This window comes from Cervus canadensis, chromosome 10 (genome assembly GCF_019320065.1).
Source record: "Cervus canadensis isolate Bull #8, Minnesota chromosome 10, ASM1932006v1, whole genome shotgun sequence".
NCBI lineage: Eukaryota > Metazoa > Chordata > Mammalia > Artiodactyla > Cervidae > Cervus > Cervus canadensis.
Genome location: NC_057395.1, coordinates 76,427,996 through 76,443,832, shown reverse-complemented (window position 1 = coordinate 76,443,832; position 15,837 = coordinate 76,427,996). Strand labels below are relative to the sequence as shown.

At 57.6% G+C, this 15,837-nt stretch overlaps 1 long non-coding RNA gene across 8 annotated transcripts; it reads right to left on the bottom strand.

Annotated features, from left to right (window-relative positions):
* Positions 1 to 6: 6 nt before the first annotated feature.
* Positions 7 to 15,331, bottom strand: LOC122448814. 8 transcript variants are annotated; one of them, XR_006271770.1, is made up of 5 exons: positions 12,149 to 15,327; positions 9,052 to 9,152; positions 5,852 to 6,008; positions 1,181 to 5,413; positions 7 to 473 (listed from the first exon to the last, which is right to left on the bottom strand). It is a non-coding gene; the product is annotated as an uncharacterized LOC122448814 (long non-coding RNA). The 8 variants fall into 8 exon arrangements; XR_006271774.1 differs by lacking the exon at positions 7 to 473 and having other exon boundaries at positions 2,982 to 5,413; positions 12,149 to 12,242; positions 13,600 to 15,326; XR_006271766.1 differs by lacking the exon at positions 7 to 473 and having other exon boundaries at positions 2,982 to 3,846; positions 4,463 to 5,413; positions 12,149 to 15,325.
* Between the last annotated feature and the right edge of the window lie 506 nt (positions 15,332 to 15,837).

Genomic DNA, 15,837 nt, shown 5'->3' with positions numbered 1-15,837 from the left:
GGGTCGGGGAACTTTTTCTGCAGTGGGTCCAAGTTAGTAAACATTTAGGCTTTTTTTTTCCTTTTGGCTTGTGAGAGATCTTCGATTGCACCCAGACCCTCAGCAGTGACAGCAGAGTCCTAACCACTTGACGGCCAGAGAATTCCCAACTAGTTAAGCTTTATTGGCCAAGAGGCAAAATCAAAGAAATTATGTGTGTTTATTGAACGAGAAAACAAAATTTCCACAATTTTTGGATGAAATTGAAAACATCATCATTGAGTACAGTTCTTTGTAATGTTAACAGATACACTGAGAAGAATGGAATGATTTTTTAGGGGAATAACATGTACTTGGGATTCAAACTTAATATTCCCTGTTACCAGATCAATTGCAGATGTTCCTCTGTAGAGATCGTTCCTCTTTTGAGGGGCCAAACAGAACTGGGCAGTGGACCGGATCTGGCCCATGGACCATAGTTTGCCAACCCCTGTCTTAAAAAACAAGCAAAAGAGGGGTGGGATCTTCCTTTAGATTTAAAATGTTGCTGTGTGACACTCAAGCTATTAAGTCTCCGCTAGTAACAGTTATTAGTACTTAGTAGCTGGATTTAGTTGTCTGTTGGCTGGAAAAGAAGAACCCAATTTTCCCATGTGTTTCTAGCATTTGAAACAAGAATTTTGCATGGATGGACAGTGTGTCTGCCGTCTACTGTGTGAGGGGTGAGGACGTGTCCCTGGCCGTCTTGACTCGGGATTTGCACTCCCTGCCGTGGTCCCGACCACCAGCAGGCACCACCCAGGTGTCTGTGCCAGGAGCCAGGTCGTTCTTGGGACCAGAGCAGACGTCACAGGCTGACTGCTTGGAGGAAGTTGGGTTCACAGCAGGCCACCTTCCAGAAAAGGCTGCCAGACTTTTTGCTGAAGGTCCTCATGGGTCCGTCCTCTGGAGTGAGCTGCTGCCTCAAGCTCCCCTGAAAGGGGGCCGGGCCAGGGACGTCTGTGGGCTCCTCACCCTCAGTCAGCTCACAAGGGGGAGAGGAGGGGAGCTTCTGAAACTGCTTCAGAACGCTGCTGGGACACCCCGAAGCAGATTCAGGGCCAAGTCTATAAGTGCGGTGACCTCCAGGCAGGAAAGCGGAGACTCCGCACCTGGTACCTTGGTGGCTACGGGGAACTGGGCCTAGAACTTCGGGACTCACCTGGGACCTCCTGTGACAACCTCCAGTCTTTGGTCTGTGGTTACGTCCCACAGTCGTGCGATTTGCTCCTCGTCTTGACCGGTGCATTCACAGGTGGTCTCAAGCTTAAGGCCTACACGTAGGGCAGAGAGGAAGTGCTCTTTCGAGGTGCAGAGAGCACTTCTTTAGCGGGCCCCGACCCATGGCCTTGTGGGCAGGGCAGCGCCCTTGAGCTGCTGCTCTGCTGAGATCACTCTGGGGCCCCTGGGTGGGGGTGGGTGGGGGCACCGGCGCCCAGCTGTGTCCGGCTGTGGAGCAGCGGCAAGAGTGGTGTCGGGTCAGCCCCGGCCCTGCCGAGGGTCCGCCCCTCTGGCTGGCGGCCAGCCAGTCCCCGCTGGCCTCTTGCCCTTCCCACCCCCTCACCCGCGTGGCCAAGTGGACACTCGGTCCTCGGCCCTTCCCTGGCCTGCACCTGCTCCACAGAACCCTGCGAAGGACTCAGTCTTGACGTCAAGGATTCGAGCAGAGAATGTTCTGAGGAAGGGCAGCTTGTGAGAGCATCTCTGCTTTCCATTTGAGAGGAGGAAGATGCTAGGGTGGGCTCTGTGGGCCGCACGTGGCTCTGGGCTATGGGGGTGACAACTGGATGTACCCCCAAAGGCCTCCTCCTGGGGGCTCCATGAAGTTACCTGCTGCCGGCACAGTGGCTTCAGGCAGCCTTGCAAGAGGGGAGGACTTAGCACGCAGCGCCAGCCTCGCAGGCACTGGAAGGCGCTGGCCACGTCTGGGGGGCTCTGGTGTGGGTCTGCGGGCTGGGAATGTGGGCTCGGTGAATGCCAGATTTTTTTTTAAGTATAGTTGATTTACAGTATTATATTAATTTTAGATGTAATCTTTCTGATACAGATTTTTATGCAAGATCTCCCAACATTAGTGTGTCAGACACATTTTTTTCATTCCTGCGTAGAACAGGAGCACCATCGCAGCTCACTGGCCGCAGTTGAGGCCTCGGGACATAAAGCTCCATCAACAGCTGTACCTTCTTCTCCCCAGATTGTCATCTTGGTGGCCTTTGGCCCCTGGGAGGCCTGCCCCCTACCCAGGGGCATGTGATGGGTCCTCAGAGCGTGGGCAGGACCCCTGTGGCCCAGGTGGAAGGTGCCGAGTAACAGGGTGGCCGCAGGGTCCCCAGGAAACAGACCCACATTTCATTGAGTCTGAGATCCTGTCCTTTGTGAGATGCACCATTATTTTATGCACTACCAAGAAAAAAATGCTGCCAATTATAAAGGCGCGATGCCACTGATTTAAGGAATGTCCCAGTTCCCAAAATGTTATGATGTTAAAAAGTGAACATTTTAGGTTTGACGAGGAGTAGCGTGTCTTGTCTGCAAGGCATTGACGGCTCAGTGGTAGAACTCTTGCCTCCCACAAGGGAGACGCAGGTTCAGTGCCCACCCAAAGTACGTACTTGGAACTTCCCAGGTGGTGCTAGTGGTAAAGAACCCACTTGCCAAGGCAGGAGACGCTGGAGACTTGGGTTTGATCCCTGGGTCGGGACGATCGCCTGGAGGAGGGCATGGCAAGCCACGCCAGTGTTCTTGCCTGGAGAATCCCTCGGACAGAGGAGCCTGGCGGGCTAAGTCCACAGGTCGCAGAGTCGGAAACAGCTGAAGCGACTTGGCACAAGAGGCACAGCGTACCGTATCCGAGGTGATAAGCACAGAGGTGGCGGCCACCCCAGCAGTGAAGGACAGAGACCACACCAGCTCCCTTGCTAAAAAATTACCCTGCCCCTTACACTAGTGATGACAAATCTGGGCTGGAGACCCCGTTTTTATTTTCACCAAAGACAGACTATACAGGAACCTAGACAGTGCTTCAAACAGCACGGAAGGTGAGGTTCCCTCTGGCTCCCGACCCAGCCCCTCAAGGCGAGGCCCGGAGCACGGCTCGTCCTTCTGAGGTCAAGCATGCATACGCAAGCCGTGACCCACTCCCCATCTCCCTCCCTGTGTTTGCTTTATTTTTTTCCCGGTTAGCATAACTGGGCATGTGGCCTCCACCCCACTCTTCCCCAGACACGTCTTTCACCAGCAGGGCCTTTCAAGGCCCCTGGACAGCTGCTGAGCGCCCAGTACGCCGCGTGCCACCCCAGGACCAGGGCCTCACTGGAGACCTGAGGTCATCCCCGCCGTTCCGCCCGGCCCAGCAGCCTCAGCGCAGCGGTGAGTGCGCCCCGCCGAGGGGATGCCTAGGACCAGACTTCTCCGGCCAAGGACATGGACAGTTTTAACCTTGTCATTTTCAAACTGCCTCCAAACGAAGAAGTACCAAACTCGCCTTCCCACCAACAGCGCAGGATGGTTCCTTCCATTCCCTTCCCTCTATCTGTGCTCAGACGTCCTTGCCCACCCATCCTTGGGCGAATCGTGCTATTTCATGGCTTCCGGTGCATTTCCTCATGTGTGACGCTGAGTACCTTTTCTCAAGCTGAGAGGCCCTTTTATCCCTCTCAATTACGTCATCTTTGTTCCTTTTCCCTCCCGATTTGTGAGAGTGCCTCACACACAGGCATCCTCGCCGTCTGAGACGGTCATCTGAAGCATAAACAGATGGCTCTTGTGTGGCTTGGTGGCGGGGGCAGCCGATCGATGGGTGGCCGTCCTCATCAGCCACCGCGGGCCCTTGTGATGCAAGGAGCTCGGATCAGAAACCCTTCCCGGTGGTCCGCGGGGCACGTTTTCCGTCCCTCCTCGAGGCCTGTCCGCCTCAGGGTCGAGTGGGATGGAAGACAGGCAGGTGGCCGGCCCGGTGGCTTCCGGACACCGCACGGGGCCGGGCTGGGTGACGCCGGCCTGCGTTCCGTGCTCTGACCCACCGCGCCCGGGGGCTTCAAGACGCGTAGACCGTGCGCCAGCCCGCCGGCCCCCAGGTTGCCACTTCAGAAACCTCTTGCTTCCCCAAGCCAGTTCTCATGTCCCCACCCCCCTGCCCCAAGTGCCACCTCCCTGGGCTCTCCGCCCATCATCCCCAGGCGAAACGCGGCCACCTCATGCCCGTCTGGTGCCCTGGCCTCGGACTCGCTTCCTCGTCTCCATGGGGCGGGCTCCCACCACAAGCAGCACGGAACGCGCCCCGGAGAGAGCCCGGGCCCCTCCAGATCAGCCACTCCGGGCTGGCTGTCCTCATTAGCCGATGCTGTTCTGTTCCCGGCAAGTATTCACGCCTAACACGATGACTTACTGGGTTACTGACTCCTCCTTCCCTCTCTGGAAACGCATCATGCAGGTGGGTGCTCACCTGGCTGGCTCATCCCCATCTCTGCCTCCAGCGCCGAAAGCGGTCCCCAGGACACCCTGAGGTTTCCGCGAGCTCAGGAATCCTTCTCCAGAGCGGGGCCTCGCCTTCCTCTCCAGGCCCAGGGCAGTGATGAGGGCCGGGTCCCGGCGGCTCCGCCGAGAACTCGCAGAGTGACGGAGGGGCTGTGGGCTAACTGGGCGGGCGAACAGAGGGACCGGCCCAGTGAGGAGTCTGCCGGCTCCAGGTAAAGCTGGTGAAGACACGGGTGGGTGAGCGGAGGAGAGGCCTGCGTGTCAGCTCTCTGTCCGCAGATCTCAGCACACAACCTGGAGTCTCAGCACAGAAGCAGGCCACCCATGGCTGTGTGGCTCTGGGCAGAGCCCTTGGCCTCTCTATATCCTCCTCGTGGGACTGTGCTGAGCATTACGTAACGTTTTACGTGCCGTGAGATGTTCACGGTCCTCGGCACACGACAAGCCCTTTAAGCCACTGTGAAATCACCCTGTTGCCCCAGAGACAAAACTCTCCAGGTCTGCAGGCCCCAGGGCTCCAGGTTGGGGCTCAGGGCCGCGCCCCCGCTCTGGGCCAGCAGAGGGCGCTCGCGCGCTGCAGACGGCGGCCTGGAGGGCGGGGCAGGAAGGACCACTTCTCAGCGGCCTCGCAGGCATCTGGGCGTGTGCATTTGGCGCACATTCACCCCCAGCCCCACACCTGGAGGACCAGCGCACCTGCGCTACCAGCCCACTGTTACTGAGGACGAACCTAGGGCCCAGAAGGCGTGCCCAAGGTCGCCCAGCCCGGGTGTTCGCGGTGGGGTCCTGCAGCGATGCCAAGGCAGCCTCTGGCTTCAGGGGTCACAAACTCAAAGGCTTCAAGGGGCTGACGTTACAAGCTGGGAAATTGACCTTCTTGCCTCTGGAATGAGAGCTCAGGATGGCCATATCTTTCCGTCTTTTGAGAAAGAAGCCAGACATCAAGATTTAGTAAAATATCTCAGCTTTCATGGTGTCAATGGATTAAAGGCTTTTAACATTTTAATCACCTTACCACCTCTGAGCTACCTTTTAACTCTCCCTTGGAGAAAGGCATTTTGAGACAAAACCATGTCTCCTCCTGTCTTCACCAGCCCACCCTCTCCCCCTCCCCCAGGCCTCAGATTACAGGTCACCGCCTCCCCCTGGGTTAGGAGCCAAACACTATCCCTGAGCTTTCCTCATTGGTTTGTGCATTCATTTGTTCAACAAACATTGATTGAGCTCTTTCTCTATACGGGAGTCACAGCAGAGGACGAAGCAAATTAAACTCCGCCGCCTTTGGAGCTGAGGGTGGAATTGAGACAAAACAGACGGGGTGAATTTACAAAGTCGTTTCAAAGTATTAAGCGCATACCTGAAACACCCCAGGAAGAGAACAAGATGGGAAGGCCACCCTGGGCAGGGAGGGCCTTTCTGCGGAGGTAACTTCTTCAAATGTGTGGAAGAAGTTCCATGCCCAGAACTCGGCAGGGTGGACAGGTCTGAGTGAAGAGACGCACAGAGCAAGGGCCCTGGGGTGGGAAGAGGCATGTCACGTAGTCAGGGAAGCGTTCTCGGTGCCTAGCACATAGCAGACACTCTGCACCGATGGATCAGTGGGCACATGGGTGTGCTGCACCACGCCCCGGGCTGGGCACCGGGGCGGGCAACGCTTGATGAGTGAGTGGATGAGCAGACCCAGGATTCACCCGAATCCAGCTGCTTCTGCCCTGGTTTCAGCGTCTCCCCACACTCCAGCCTCATATTCAGCCTGGCTGGGAATTGTCCAGGGCCATCTCTGGCTGGAGAGACCCTGTGCAGTCCCAGATGTCCTTTCCCAATCTGGCTTGAGCCCCCTTTTCTGCGGCCTAGAAACTGTCCAGAGTCCACGTGGCTGGTCCAGGAGTGGGGGGTGGGGAGGGAAATGAGCTGGTATCTGACTTCCCTGGGTCGAGTTTTGGCAGGAGGTTCTGGGAACATCAGGCCTGTCCCCAGAGAAAGACAGTGATCTGGGGGCTACACTTCTGTAGCCCCCATCCCACCTTTGCCCTGGGCTGGGGTCCAGCCTAGACGAAATGCGGTCTTTCAGCCATCCAGTCATGAGCAGCACACAGAGAATGGACATCTGTCTGTCTGTCTATCTATCTGTCTGTCTTGCTCATCTGACAGCTACATGAAAGTCTTCGAAGGTCTCCTTTGTGCCAGGCACGGGGAATGCAGAAATGGACAGAAAAGTCTCTGCTGTCATTCCAGCTATGGGAGACAGAGAGTAAAGAAATGATGAATCAACAAGATAAGTTCACAATCAGGGCAATAAGAACAGGACTGTGAGGGAATCCCCTGGTGGGCCAGTGGTTGAGAATCCACCTGCCAATGCAGGGGACACGGGTTGGATCCCTGGTGTGGGAGGAGCCCACATGCCATGGGGCAGTTAAGCCCAGGCGCCAGAGCTTGTGCTCCGCCACGAGAGAAGCCACCCCAGTGAGCAGCCTGTGCCCCGCAACTAGAGAGCAGCCTCTGCTTGCTGCAATTAGAGAAAGCCTGGACACAGCAGCCAAGACCCAACGCAGCCAAAAATAAACAATCTTTTTAGAAAAAAAAGAACAGTACAGTGAGCTGACGTGGTAGAAAGGAGGAAGGGTGGGAACTGCTTTACATGGGTGGTCGAGACGACCTCTAAGGAATGACATCTGAGCTGAGTGCTCATCGGAGAAAGAGTGGGTAGCGGGAACAGCAGGTGCAAAGGTCCTGAGGCAGGCGTGAGCTTGGTGGGACCGAGGAGCAGCAAGGAAGTCGGTGAGGCTGGATCCGAGTATGCGAGGGTACTGGTGGTAGGGGTGAGCAGTGGGATGGAGGCAGCCCCCCAGGCCCTTGAGGACCGCTGTGGCAGGAAGAGTGAGCATGCTCACCTCATGAGGTGATGTGAGGGTTAAGCGGGACAGCGCAAGAAAGTGGCTGAACCACAGTGTGGGCTGTTATTATGCTGTGACTACCAATCACCATCATCGCCCCGGGCCTGGGCCTTGGGACCTTCCCAAGGAGGGCTGTCATCCGTGGCTTGTAGCATAGCGGTCCCCTGTGTTGGCCAGTTGCCCCCACCAGGGCCTGGGGGATGGAATGAACACGGCCGGGCACGAGGTGAGGCTCAGCCAGCTCCAGGGGCAGGAGGGGCCACCTCGAGGGTCACCCCAGCCTAGAGCAGAGGTCTCCCCTCCCGACAGGCCGTACCCTACTGCCACGTCCCGGCCACGCCCCGGCCACGCACAGTCTGGGGGCCTCTGCACCAGCCCCAGTCCGCACCCTGTCCCCTCGGGCTGCCCTGAGCTGACAATTCGACCTTCTGAGCCTCGGGCAGGGCCCACCTACCCAGACCTGCTCTGCCCCTGCCCTCAGCTCCCGCGCTGCCTCCCGGCGCCCAGGCCGTGGGTTCTTGGGAATGCGATTATTTTTCTTCCCAGATAATTCAGTCCAGAAGACAGGGCCGGCCACTTCCGGCCGCGCTGTTCTCACTGCGGCTTCCTGACCCTCTCACTCCACAAACTTGACACTGTGGTCAGAGGCCTGAAGCCAGACCCAGGAGCCCCCACGTCTCCCCCGCTCACCCTGCCCCTGAAAAGCACCCAGCTCTGGGAATCTCAGGACCCTCGGCTACCCCTTGCCCACAAGCCCCCGCTGAGGACACGCCTCCCCAGCTGTGGATTCCGGGGAACAGGGCACACGAGAGTCACGGGGCGCCTGCGAACCATAGGGCTCCCTGGAGTTCCCAGGTAACCCGGGGACATGTCAGCGTCCTCTCTTCAGGTTCATTCATTCAGCAAGTGTGTAATGAGCACCTGCTCAGTGTTGGGCTTCCCTGGCGGCTCAGCTGGTAAAGAACCTGCCTGCGATGCGGGAGACCTGGGTTCCATCCCTGGGTTGGGTCGGTCCCCTGGAGAAGGGAAAGGCTCCCCACTCCAGTGTTCCGGCCTGGAGAATCCCATGGACTGTATGGTCCCTGGGGTGGCCAAGAGCCGGGCACGACGGAGCGATTTGCACTTTTCACACATGCCGAGTGTCAGCTGGCCTTCCCAGGTGGCTCTAGAGGTTAAAAAAAACAAAAAACCCGCCTGCCAATGCAGGAGCCCTAAGAGATGTGAGGCTGAGCCCTGCGCTGGGAAGAGCCCCTGGAGAAGGGAATGGCAACCCACTTCAGTAGTCTTGTCTGTAAACCCCCATGGACGGAGGAGCCTGGCGGGGTCCATGGGGTCACACAGAGTCAGACATGACCGAGCAACTCAGCTCAGCACTGCACCATGTGCCAGGCACTGCCCTGGGCCCGGGGGCCACAGCAGGGAATAAACTAGGCAGAAACACCTGCCCTCATGAAACTGACCTTCTGCATGCGGTTAAGGTGGAACAATAAACAAGGGAAAATTCAATTATGTAGAATATGGGCTGGTGATAAATTCTATGAAGGACACGAAAGAAGAAGAGGGGGTGCTGGTGATAGGAGTCAGTCAGGGAAGGCCTGAAATTCAAGAAGGTGTCATTTGAATACAGGCCTGAAAAAGGTACGGGAGTAAGTCTTGTAGGCACCTGGGAGAAGAGTCTTTCTGGTGGAGGAAACAGCCGATGCAAAGACCCTGAGGCTGGAGCTCGCTTTATTGATTGGAGAAACCGCCAGGAGTCCAGTGTGGCTGGAAGAGAGTGGGTGAGGGGGAGGAGGGGGGTTTGAGCTCCAGGGGAAAAGGCAAGGAGCGCGCAGGGCCGCGGCGAGAGTCCCCTTCCCCCGAGGCAGGCAGAAGCCGTGTGGAGAAGGAACGGGTGGGCCCAGATGTTCATGAAGTCCCTGAAGGCCTCGGGGACAAGGGTGGAACAGGGCACTGGAGAGGAGATGGAAGCAGACCCCCGTTGGGGAGGTGGTGAGGAGAGGAGGAGACCCCCCACCCAGGTGCTCCGCGGAGAGCAAGCAAGAAGCGGGCAGGCGCGGACAGCGTGTCACTGATCAGGGGGATGTGCGCTTTTTCCCATTGTCCACCTCTCGGATCTTTTTCCTCCCCTTTTAGATTCACTGAGATGAAGGTTCAGACAACGGGGCCCGCGGGGCTTGCTCCAGGGGTGGATGTGGGGTTTGGGAGGGGAGGACCCAGGAGGCCCCCAGGCCTGGTCCGAGGCCAGGAAATGGCCTTTTCCTGCCCCCGGGGAAGGCTCAGGAGCAGCCAGGTTGGTGGGGGGCGTCCAGGGGTGGGTGTGAGCGTTAGGCCGTGGTCCGTCCGAGACCCTCAGACGGAGGGATGGAGGAGGCTGGCAGGTCCAGAGATGAGCAGAGAGCTGCCTCGGGACAGCCAGGGGTGGGGGGCCCTGAAGTGGAGTCTAAGGCCTGCGTCTAAGCTCCCTGGGGCGGGCAGGGGCGGAGGGGTGTCAGCATGGACAGACGGAGACGGGGAAGTCTCTGCAGCCCGTCCGCAGCTTTCAAAGCAGGATGAGGTCCCTGTCCTGCATGTGGAGCCCACCTGGGCAAGGACACCCTTTGCCTCTCGGGGGGCACAGCCTCGTGTGAGGCTCAGAGCAGACCCAGGACTAGACCCCGTGTTTCACTCAGCCCTCCGCTGCACGGCCCCGGGGTCTTCTGATGGTAACAGGATAAACCTGAGGCCCAGAGGGCCCGAGGGACTGGCCCCAGATCACGCAGCTCTGAGCCACTCAGTGAGATTCAGCTCTGACCAGCGTGGCCTCGAACCCGTCACACTGCCCTAACTGCCTGCCTCCGGCCCTCCCGACGGAGAGGATTGGCTGCTCGACCTGCTGGCCAGGTCCAGTGACTCGGCATGGACTGAATAACTCACAGGGCCTGAGCGCACACCCCCAAGCTCACGTCCTTCCCACCCATCCTCCCGTGTGGTTGGGGCCCCCATTTGACAGATGGGGACACTGAGGCTCCGGGAGATTAAGTCGCTAGCTTGGGGTGAGACACAAGAGCTGGGACCTGAACCCGGCAGGGTCAGGGTCCAGAGTTTTCCCTCTGTGCCCCCCGGGCAGGAAAAAGAGAGGTGGCCTGGGGATTAAGGATAATAGACACAACTCAGTGGTAAAGAATCCACCTGCCGACACAAGAGATGCAGGTTCAATCCCCGATCCAAGATCCCACAGGCGGAGGGCAACCCGGCCCGTGTGCCATAACTGTGGAGCCGTGCTTTGGAGCCCTGGACCACAGCCGCTGAGCTCCACAGCAAGGGGCAGCCCCGCCACTCACCACGACTGGAGAAAGGCCCACGCAGCAGTGAAGACCCGCATGGCCAAAAATAAACAGATAAATCTTTTTTTTTTTTTTAATTAAAAACAAAAGAGTAACAGTCAAGATTTGATTCGAGTTTTCTGCATGCTGGGCACATTTATGGGAATGCCTCCCCCAGCCCTACGAGGCAAGGACACCTTATCTTACCGTTTTATGGAAGAAGAAGTTGAGGTCTAAGTGATTGTCTGAGGGGGTCCACGAGCTGCTGCAGCTCCCGTGTCCCCACTCCCCACATCCTTCCAGAAGGCCCCCGACGTGGCGGGAGAGGCTAGCGATGCTGGGTGACCTCAGGCAGGTTGCTGGCCCGGGAGCCTCGGTGCCCCCAGCCTGACCACGGGCCATGACTCAGAGCCCTGAGTTCCCCCACCAACCCCACCACAAACCCGGCCCCAGGGGGTGCTCTTACCCCTCCCTCCTCACTTCCAGCCCAAGCCCAGCAGGCTGATGTCCTGGGACATTTATACCCAAGGCCTGTGCTTCCTGCGAAATTACAGCCATGAGACCCTCAGTCCCAGCAGAGCAGGGAGCTGGGGTGAGGCAGGCCCAGGGAGGCAGACTCCAACCCACCAGGCCGGACTGAATCTGCAAGGGCCATGTGTGGGGGTCTCTGCACCTACCACAGCTCTGTTCAGATGAGTCACAAAGCCGTGGCCCTGACCAGATGCCGGGGACAGCCTGAGTTCCCGGAGGCCAGCCCAGTCCTGGTGCAGAAGGAGGGCGTGGGCCGCATCCCGGGGCTCAGAGAGAGGTGTCAGTGACCCGAGATACACGGATGGCTGCCGGGGCTCGAATGGGGGTCTGAGCACCTCAGGATGCTCTGCTCCGTGGCCGGGCCGCAAATCAGTTGCAGCTGCTACAGTCCTGACCCCGGGGGGCGGGGGGCCCTCGAGATGAGTGCAGGGGTCCTGGAATCTGAGGAGCAGCCAAGAATGCCGTGTGTGTGTGTGTGTGTGTGTGTGTGTGTGTGTGTGTGTGTGAATGTAGGGGAAAAAATCCAGAAGGAAACACACCAGTATTTTAACACACTCCAGCCAGTTCTCAGACCAGGGTGACCCCGTCCCTGGACCCTTGGCAACATCTGGACACATTAGGATTGTCACAGCTGGCGGGGGAGCGGGTGTGACTGGCATCTGACGGGTAGAAGCCATCCTACCATCCTACTGTGGCCAGGACAGCCCTCCCCCACCCCAGACAGTGAGCCAGGCCACAGCGTCCGGGGTAACCAGCTCAAAGAAACTCTGCTCTAGCCTGTGTGGACGTGCTGGGTGGCGGTGTCTCTCTTTCCTTCAGCTTGTCCTGTTTCCCAGAGAGAAATGGTTGAGAGTACGGGCTCTGCAGCCAGGACTGGGGTTTATATCACATCGCACCAGCTGTGTGCCCCCAGGCAAGTGTCCTTACCTCTCTGAGCGGCAGCTGTGGCCGAGGGAGCACACCTCCAAGGGGCGGAAGATTCGGTGAGATCATATCTGTGACCGGGCTGGCTCAACAGATCCTGAAGTCCGGAGACGTGAATGTTTGTGTCACTAGGAAAAACAATAATAACACGCCCCAGGGGCTGGGCCGCGCGTCACGTAAAGCCCCTGGGGTCTCCGTCGCCCCACCGGTTGAGGGAGGGATCGGTTTTCATCCCTTATTTGGCAGATGAAGACATTGAGGTTCAGAGAGGTTAAGCAGCTTGTCCAGTGTCACACAGTAAGTTGTCAGAGCAGGGGTCAGAACTGTCACTTCGGAACCTCACTTCCACCACGGGGTCCCTCACTGCCTCGAACATCAAGCCAAGGGATCTTTTCAGCTGGGTTTTCCCAGCTGTCTTCTCCAAAACGTGGGATGACTAAGCCATCGTTGGAATTCAGATCGCTGCTAAAATGTCAGGTGCCCCTTGGTGCCCAGCCACCACCCTTCTGCCCGGGCCCTAGACCCTGCTTTATGGTAGATCCCAAGAGAAGGGCCAAATCCCTGGGAATTTCATGCCCCCTGTCCTGAGCCAACTTCAAAACCTTCCATGTTGTGAGCTCTGCTTTGATTTCAGGCATTTTGTGGGCATGAAATCCAAGCCTTGGTCCTTTTGGAGATATGGAGCTCCTGAGGGGTGGGGTGGCCTTGTGGGGTCCCTGGACAGGCCCATGGGGCAGGGGGCTGGGCTCTGAAAGGATCAGAGGGACAGTCACGTTCCGGGAGAGCCGGACCACAGGCCCCCTCCTCTTAGCGGACACCCAGGGGCAGGCGCCCTGGCCGCCCAGGCGGACCTCATCTCATCCACTGTCCACGGCTGTTTCTGAGAAGCTGACCGTGCTCCCCCAGCTACAGGTGGGGAAACTGAGGCCCAGGGCGGGACAGCCACTCACCCATCCCATCACTCAACACAGAGTCAGGTTCTAGGCTCTTCCCTTGCATCCTGCCATCTCCCCACCCCGGAGGCCACAGCGAGAGGGTCTAAGGGCAGACCAGTGGGGAACTGCCTTTCCTGCGTCCTGGGCTCTGGGCTCTAATGGAAGGTGCCACGAGTCTCGTGGGTGGACACACCATGGACTGTCCAGGATGTGGGAAGGAGCGCTGGCTGCAGCGTATCTGAAAGGCACCCGAGTCGTGGGGGGTGAGATCCCCAGAACCTCAGTCCCAGGCATCCAAGCGGGGAGTGGACATGAGTTTCAGGGGCTGGGAGGGGGTGACTCCTGAAGAACCTGATTTCCTTGTCAGCTCAGCTGACCAACTTCAACAGCTCCTCACACCCACCCCCGCACTGACTAGACCCACTTCCAGCACCCCCTGCCCCCAGAATCCAAGCAGGCACCCCAGACTGCAAACCCAGTCACAGAGTCTCGGGGCCATACACGACTGGCCCAGACCACCTGCTGAAGCTGAGCGGCTCCTGGCTCCTTCCTCTGTCCACGTGATCATCCATGCGAGGAACCTGCATGCACTGAGGAATCTGTGTGTCTTCTCTGTGGCTGCCCTAACAGACTGCTACAAACCTGGTGGCTTGAAACAGGAGGAATTTATTCTCTGATTTCCCCGGCGGTGCCGTGGATAAGAATCCACCTGCCAGTGCAGAGGACACAGGTTCAATCCCCGACCCAGGAAGATCGCGCGTGCCTCAGAAGCACTAGGCCCGCGTGCCACAGCTACTGAAGTCCGCACTCGGCAACGAAGAGCAGCCCCAGCTCCCTGCAACCGGAGCAAGCCTGCGTGCAGCAGGAAGACCCAGCGCAGCCATAAATAAATACATATTTCAAAAACAAAAAGAGAGACATTCACCCTCCTACAGTTCTGGAGAATTCCGAAATCAAGGTGTCGGCAGGGCCTTGTCCCCTCTGAAGGCTCCAGGAGAGAATCCTCCCCGGCTGTTCCAGCCCCTCGGGGCTCCTGGTGTTGCCTGGCTGGAAGACGCCGCCCTCCAGTCTCTGCCTCCCTCTCCACGTGGCCTGTGTGCGTCTGTGTCCTTTACTCATAAGGACACCAGCTGTTGACTTTAGGGTTCCCCCCAGTCCAGTGTGATCTCATCTTACGATCCCTGACTAATGCCATCTGCAAACATCCCATGTCCAAATAAGGCCGCATTCTGAGCTTCCGGAGGACAACGACTTGGGGGAGGGACACCATTCAGCTCACTGCAAGCACCTACTGTGCGCTCCAGGCCCTGGGGACAGAGTAGCGGACGAGGCAGCGGGGGCGGGGCGGCGGAGAGACAGAAACGGCCAATTACAGAAGAAAGGCTCTCATAAACTCCACCAGCGAACGTGGACTCGGGACACCCACAACCAGAGGAGGAGCCTTGGAGTAGGCCTGGGCGGTGGCCCTCCTCCCCGATCTGAGTCCCCGCCCACAAGACCCGGGGCCTGAGCTCAGGACTCACCCTCTCCTGGGAGGCTCCTTGATCCCAGAGGCGCCCCCTTGGGGCTCCCAAGGCCCCCTACACTTCCTCCTGACATTCGAAGATGATAAGGTTGTATTTTTTGAACTTGGGAATTCTCCAAGTCTATTTATTTACAAAAAGAATGCTTTCTGTAAACAAGTAATCATCATTGAAAGCACTGATAGAAAAACGCAGTGACTTTCTCTGCATCCACACTCTGGGAGTTATCTTTGTTGGCAGGTCGATGCAGTCAGCACAGTCAGTGGTACACGGTAGGTGCTTCATAATGTTTGAATACATGGATGGCCAGTTCACCCTGCCTACCCTGGGGACCGTGAGATGGTTAAGTGACAGCCTGTGGCTCCCAGGAATTCACTGCAGTACAATCTCTACGTCGCCTAGTCTAGAGTGGAGCATACAGTTGGTGCCCCATAAATGCTGGCAGTGGTCTTTGGGGTCCCCTCCATCTTCGCTGCTTTCCCTGGTGAGGGGGTCACTTGGTGCAACCAGGGATGCTGGGTTATGGGAGATTTCAGCCCACGGCTTCAGGGATTTCCTCCTGGGTCTCCACTCCAGTGGCAAATTATCAGCTTCCAGGTCTTCTGTCCACAGCCGCTGCCCAGACATCACAAACTTGGGAGGTTGAGTGGTCGTTGTTCAGTTGCTAAGTCGTGTCTGACTATTTGCGACTCCGTGAACTGCAACACGCCAGGCTTCCCTGTCCTTCACCATCTCCTGGAGTTTACTCAAACTCATGTCCATTGAGTCAATGATGCCATCCAACCATCTCATCCTTTGTCATCCCCTTCTCCTCCTGCCCTCAATCTTTCCCAGCATCAGGGTCTTTTCAATGAGTCAGCTCTTTGCATTAGGTGGCCAGAGTATCAGAGTTTCAGCTTTAGCACCAATCCTTCCAATAAAGATTCAGGGTTGATTTCCTTTAGGATTGACTGGTTTGATCTCTTTGCTGTCCCAGGGACTCTCAAGAGTCTTCTCCAGCATCACAATTCAAAAGCATCAATTCCTCAGTCCTCAGCCTTCTTGATGTGAGGCTGAGTCCACTGGTCAATCCACTAGCCTTCATTGAACAACTACTGTGTGCTGGGTGGGGGCTGGGTTCCACGCTCAGTGGTAAATAAGCCAGCCCTGTCTGTCCCTTGTGGAGTTTGTGTTCTAGGCAGAGCAACAGACACAGACAAATCAGTAAGTTACCAAGACCCAGTGCCAGGGAGAA